General features: G+C 40.6%; 1 protein-coding gene across 4 annotated transcripts in view; it reads left to right on the forward strand.

Annotated features, from left to right (window-relative positions):
• Window positions 1-976, forward strand: part of TDRD15 (tudor domain containing 15) — a 545,892-nt gene extending 544,916 nt beyond the window's left edge. For all 4 annotated transcript variants that reach the window (XR_014796493.1, XR_014796495.1, XR_014796496.1 and 1 more), the window contains one exon: window positions 913-976. The gene's annotated coding sequence lies outside the window, so the exon portion shown is untranslated. The remainder of the gene's footprint in view (window positions 1-912) is intronic.
• Window positions 977-7,059: the final 6,083 nt, after the last annotated feature.

Consider the following 7,059-nt stretch of genomic DNA (forward strand, 5'->3'; position numbering starts at 1 on the left):
CTTGCACCTGCCCTGGTGTAGCGATTGCTATTGGATATGTGCAGCAGTTTTGCGATGTTCTATTAGAACGGTAATAATCAGAGAGTGCTAGGCAGGCGTGTGATATGAAACTCACACATCATAAAGATGCCTCCAAATTATTATTATAATCTACATCTAAAACCATTTCTGTTTCATAGCTCCCTCTGGTAAAAAAATAAAACTCATAATTCAGTTAGGTAGTTTCTAGATGTGGTTGCTATTGAAAGAAACTCAAAACATATTCCCCAAGACCCTCTTATGGGTGAGACTGACATCATCATAAAAAATAAAAATGCTATTAAATAGACTATAAATTTCAAAATGATACAGGAATGCAATAAGCAGCCAGAGAGTTGAAGGAAATAATAAAAGCAAACAAAAACTAAATAGAACCCCGTTCCCCCTTCTCCCAATAAAGATAATGCCGAATCACAAGATGCTGATCAACCAGCTTTTACAACTTGGCCTTGGTCTATTAAAGAGGGAGGGTTTTAGGAAGGACCGGGTAAAATGCTACATGAGTAGCCGAGCTACAGGGCCCATAAATCATTCGAATTTAAATAAAAGCATTCCAAAATAGATAAATCATTTGTTTGTACACAAAAAAGTGCACTTTGCTAGAGCTAGAAGAAAAGCCATGTATGTAAAATATGTAAACTCTCCCCATAAATCTAAATCAGGGATTATTTCGGGCACTAAAGCTATGTGGTAATGTGCAAAGAACGCACTGCAAAATGAGACTTGGGTAAAACAAGTAATGAAATCAATTAAGAAAGTTTAGTCTTCACTGTAAACCTAATGAAGGGAAAAAAAAGTTCTTTGTAAACTACTCGGAGATAAGCCATTGTTGTGTTTGTAGCACTGTTATTAAAAGCATTTATTTCATTGTAGGTACTTCTCCATGCCACTCAGAAGTATGCCTGGCATCGAACTTATAATCAATACATGAGGTGAGCTATATTATAAACAGGGATAGTTGCAAAGCCTTTTCCCAAAAGGTAGGGCAAAACAGGCCTACAGTGTTAATCTTGTGACATTGCCCACCATGAGTTCCAAATTCTTAGGGTCCATGGTACCCCACCTGCCTGTCACAGTGGTGCTAGGATTGCAAGTTCTGGTAAGTATTTCTGTGACAGACACTGCGTGCCCAGACTGCCTAACCACCCTGCTCTGCCCATGCTCAGAACCCTGTTACCCCTTTCCTGAGAATGGATAACGAAATTCAGGTTGTGATTTTTTTTTTTTACCATATTTTTTTTCTCTCTGGATTCTCCCCCAGTTAGTTTTCTGCTCCATTTCAGAACAAGACATAAAGTGATAAAGTAAAATCTCCAGGGTGAGGGGAAAGGGTCTGCTCCTAGGAGGCTTTTTTTCTTACAGATGCTTTTGCTTCCACCATCTGTGTTCTGCCTGGAGCCACAGCATAGATTATTCATGGGACAAAATGATATTCAATGGTAATTGGGGAAAAACACGGGGAGCTCCCAAGTCCTTGGTGTCCTCTCTCGAGCCGCGGAACCCATCCTGGAAATGCTGCCGCCAGACTTCTTAATACATGATATATCCAACTTCTACTTTGTGTAAGCCACTGTTCCTTTACTTGCCATCAAGCTCATCTTATTAATTATGGATGCACGCCTTTCTCTGTTCTCCACAGAACTGTCACTGCCTTGGGCTTGCAATGAAGTCATCAGACCTTCAGGTTGATAATGGCATTGAGCATGCATCTCTGATCACTGGGAATTATCTGTTTGTTACTTGGCGTTATCTGGTGTACCATTCACCCAACCCTAAGAGATAGGCACTATGGTTCTGTAGAAAGGTATTTAAAGCACAGGAATGTTGAAAACGGTGCCTGAAGTCACTAAAGGAGTAAGCGAGAAAGCTGAACATGAGGAAGTGCTCAGAGATCTGGCTCTGAAGAATTCCTCTTTCCCTCCCACATCCCGTCAGCACTTCAGGGTCTCAGGACAGGGTCTCAGCAGCTGTCATAAAGAAAAGGAAGTCTGCACGAATGGATGCAGAGAAAAAGCTTCCAATAACCAGTGAAGTGCATGATGCCTTTCTTCTGGTGTGATCTGCATGCTATGGAGGTGTTGGGACTGGAGCCCTACGATCACAGTGATAGCCCTACAGTCTCATCTCGGAAGGAAATGATCAGGCAAAGGCAGTCTGCTGTTTGGACTGAAATATACGAGGTTAAAAATTGTTTTAAATGGATGTATAAAGAAAAAAAAAAGGTATATTTTAGCCTTTAAAAGGGACATCCTGTTATTTGTGACAGCAAGGATGGACTTAGCATTATGCTAAGTGAAATATGCCAGACAGAGAGAGACAAACACCACATGGTCTCACTTATATGTGGAATCTAAAGCAAATTTAATCTAATTGAAACAGAGAGTAAAAAAGTGGCTGTCAGAATCTGAGGTAGGAGGGGAAATGGGAAGAGAGTGGTAATAAAGGTACCAATCAGTTATAATATGAGTAAGGTCTGAGGATCTAATGTATATATAACATGATGACTACTAGTATAGATTAATATACCAAGACTAGACACGGTTCATGAAAATCCACCATTGGTGGGGAAAGGGGGTCCTTCAGTTCAGCCAGCATCACCTTGCAGTCCAGGACCCCTTGGGGGATGTCTGACGAAGTGGGCCTAAGCTGGCAGTCAGACAGCCTTAGCACTGCCTTGAAGGAGAGGCTCCCACCACTGCCACCAAGCTCGCCAGCCTTGAGCTGGCTTCTGGCTGAGCAGAGCTTCCGCTGTGGGAGCGCACTGACCACCGGGGGACAGTTCCTGTGTTGAGCATCTTCCCCCTGGTGGTCAGTGCTCATCATAGAAACCAGTCATTCCACTGTTTGGTCAATTTGCATATTAGCCTTTTATTATATAGGATAATACTGTATTGTATAATTGAAATTTGCTAAGAGAATAGAATTTAAATGGTTTTACACAAAAAGGTAAACGAGAAAAAAGTCATCATAACATTTAAAGATAGTGGCTATTAAGTGTTTGCACTGCCTTTAATATGCATGTGTTCATCAAGATTACACCCAACACTTCAAATATCCTGCTGCTTTGTCAATTATAACTCAGTACACAAGAAGAAAACCTCATGCTGCTATTTGCAGCTTATTTCTCTTCTTACAGGTTACATATGATATATGTATTTCAAACAGAAACAAAATCACATTCTATTTCATAATCTTTATCCTCAAAATATATAATGGTCATTGGCATTCTATTACTCCATGTCAATAAACATGTATCTTTGAAGTTATTTTAAACCTGCAAACATAAAATTGTTTATTGGTAAATAAATCTAACAGTATGAAGATGTTTCACTATTAGAGTCATAAATTTCCATTGGTATTTGGAGGTTTTAGGATTGGCTAATTTTATATTTTAATTTTAGACTCTGATAACTACTATTACCGTATTTTTCGGACCATAAGACGCACAGGACCATAAGACGCACCAGTTTTTAGAGAAGGGAAATGAAGAAAAAAAGATTCTGAAACAAATAGTGTGCTAAAATATTTTATGTGCATTAAAACCCAACATCACAGTCATAAACACATGTAACCAACCCTGTAAAGTAAACAGCAGCATTTAGAACCATTTTAGAGCTGGGCAAGCACACAGAGACCACACAGAACCGGGCAAGTAAACTTTTTTTTTTACAGTATATGTGTAGGCTATATTTGGACCATAAGACGCCGGGACTTTTCCCCCCCACTTCTGGGGGGAAAAAAGTGCGTCTTATGGTCCGAAAAATATGGTACATATAATTCACTTCAAGAAAAAGAAATGGCTATTCCTCTTCTCCCTCTGCCTTTTCCTCTAGGTTTATTTTGCCAGATTGAGTCTAAGTTAGATCAGTTTAAAAACACAACATCCTCCAACTCTGACCATTTTTCATAACTAACCCCATCAATGGGACCTTCTTATTTAATGGATTGTACGACCTTAGACCCAGAAGCCATTGCCTTCTTTCTAGATTGGTATAAAAATAGTCTCCATGTTTTCTTTTCACACATCAGATTCAGTCTTTTACTGGTCATGAAAAACCTTTAAAATATGCAGTTCTTATAAATGTAAGGTGGTATTATATTGTTATATCTTTCTTTAATGTCTTTCATGTGCAAAGAAGTTTTACTACATACTTTCCCATTATATTTTCTCAAATTTCAGTAAAAAAAAGATTACCATATTCAGGTGTCACTGAATTAATTCAAATTCAGTTTGGGTGAGTTGTTTAGTAGGATTTGTATCATCTGAGCTTATGCTCCATGCCTGTCTGGTCTTTCTCTTCCCATCACTTCATGCCATTTTGACTGAACCAGGGAAAGGAGGAAAGTACTGGAAAGAGGCAGTGTTAAATAAAAAAAAATTTTAAGTAATGCTTTTCTATAGATGAGAATGCCTCTGACTCTCTCCCTGCACCGTTCAGGGGGCTTTTCCAGCCTCAGAATCTGCATGCTTGCATGGCCACGGCACAGCTTACATTGCTCCTATCACTCTGTCTTGCCTATGAAGATTTACAGACTCAAAACTAAGACGATTGTGGAAACATTTAGGAATGAGTCAAAAAGGCTGGGCAGGCTCCTGTGGCCTCTCAGAGGGCAAAGGTCACCTGGGAGCCCAGGGGAAGCCTGGCTCAAAGCACAGGTGGGAAGAATCAGGAGAACAGGTGACCAGGCACTGGGAAGGAGGGACAAAGCTGGATCTCACGTGTTCTCTCATCCAGACACACCATGTGGACTTCTAAGGGCAAGAAGTGTGCTCAAGCTTGGCCTGTGTGGCTCAGTGGTTGAGCACCGATGCATGAACCAGGAGGTCACAGTTTGAATCCTAGTCAGGGCACATGCCTGAGTTGCTGGCTCAATCTCCAGTGTGGGGTGTGCAGGAGCAGCTAATCAATAATTATCTGGCATCATTGAAATTTCTCTTTTTCCCTCTCCCTCTTTGAAGTCAATAAAATCTATCTAAGGCAGCATTAGACATTTAGGTCACTCCCTACCCAAAAAGTGGGTGTGGTAAATAACACCACTTCGTGCATCCCCGCAGATCCGCATGCAACTGTACAAGTCCTTGCAGCACAGGTTGGCCCTGCCACCCAGGATAAATCACTGCAAAGCACTCTGTCCCCAACAGGGGGCTGTTAATTAGTTTTAAAGGCCCCTGCAGCTCCTCCAGTGTTTCAGGGAAATACACAGACCTAACGATATGCAAAAATACTTTCTTTTTTTTATGGTCAGCACAGGCTGAGATTTTATGAGCTTCCCATGGTGTTCTGAAAGTTAAGCCCCATGCGAACCTACTGAGAGAAGGCTGTTAAGATTGACTGGGATAAATGCTTGGTTTATCTTGCAGCTGGAATGCATGAGGCAGACCTCCTCTGGCCTGGGAGTGGCAGGAAGCTGCAAGGCTTAGGTCAAGGCCGCCTAGCTCTGCACCTCCAGCGTGTTCACTCTGCACCCAGCCCAGTGCTGGTGCTGCCCTTCGTGTACTCAGGGAGCAAACTTGTCCTGGTAGACTAGGATAGAAAGTCTGAGAATTTGAACATTATAGAACTGTTATGGAGCTTAAGAAAAGAAGGGTTATCTTCTGCTTCCTTACCATGTTAGCCACAATACTCATCACTGTATATTAGAGCCTCAGAGACCCTATAGAAATATTTTCCCAGGTCAAACCATGTTGGATTTGGTCCCCAGTTTGACAGGTATGCATTCATCATCTTCTGGGGCCAAGGACTATGTTCTCAACACAGAGCTCTGGACACTCTCCACCCTCAATGAGCCCATAGACCAACTTTCTTTCTTACTGAGATCAACGCTGTCCCCAAGAGGCCATGCAGTCTTTCTGTTCTTCCACATCCCTATAAGACAGAGGTTCCCAAACTTGTTTGTGCCGTAGACCCCTTGCCATGTTTTTCGGTTTTGGGTAGACCCCCTACTTACCTAATACTGATTTTTTTGTAAATTTCTAACTGTAGTGAAGTTTAGTGTTAAAATTTAATAAAAAATAATGTACCTACTTTTCTCCGGCATTCTCAAACAAAATAACACTGATTCACTATAATTTGTATGATAAACTACCAGTTTATATTTTTTTAAATATTTTCTCAGCACTTTCCTATTCAAGATTCAGGAAACGAATGAACGTATTTTTCTCACATTCATATTTATAGAGTGACGAATTGAACAAGTCAGTGCAAGTTCGCGAAGCTTTGAGACAAAAATTGGCAAGAATGTTTACTGCGCGTATGCTTATAACAAGATGATACTGGTATATCATTATGTGCAGGTTTTTATCCTACAACTTACACAATTTTATAAACATATATAATAAATTTTTTACTTCATAGGTACTTCTATAAATAATTTATATGTTTTTATATTATAAGATAATATGATGTAAGTAAATAGGTACTATCAGTGTATGTTGAGATCCACTATCGTGGACCCCCATTTTCATTTCATGGACCCCCCAATTTTTTTTCCGCTGACGAAGACCCCTTGCAGGTTGTCATTGACCCCTGGGGGTCGATATAGACCACTTTGGGAATCACTGATAAGACAACATCTAACATTACCCAGAACCATGGTCAGCAAACTGAGGCTCACAAGCTACATGGGGCTCTTTGGCCCATTGACTATAGCTCTTCCACAAAATATGGCGAGTCTATTTTGAAGAAGTGATGTTAGAAGAAGTTTAAGTTTAAAAAATTTGGCTCTCAAAAGAAATTTCAATCGTTGTACTGTTAATATTTGGCTCTGTTGACTAATGAGTTTGCCGACCACTGCCCCAGAAGGTGGGGAATTCACATTATATCAGCTAACAGTGAGCATTTGTTCCCTGCCCAGCAGGGATAGGAGGGATATCACTGAGCCCTTCCCCAATCTGCACTACCCCCAAAAACAAACAAACAAACAAACAAACAAACAAAAAAACAACGACCAATTTGAAATGATTACCTCTCCCATTTTACAAAGTGCACAGCTGTGGCGAGGTATAGGGAATTTAGCTCT

Source organism: Pipistrellus hanaki (assembly GCF_964339955.1).
Source record: "Pipistrellus hanaki genome assembly, chromosome: 12".
Lineage (NCBI taxonomy): Eukaryota > Metazoa > Chordata > Mammalia > Chiroptera > Vespertilionidae > Pipistrellus > Pipistrellus hanaki.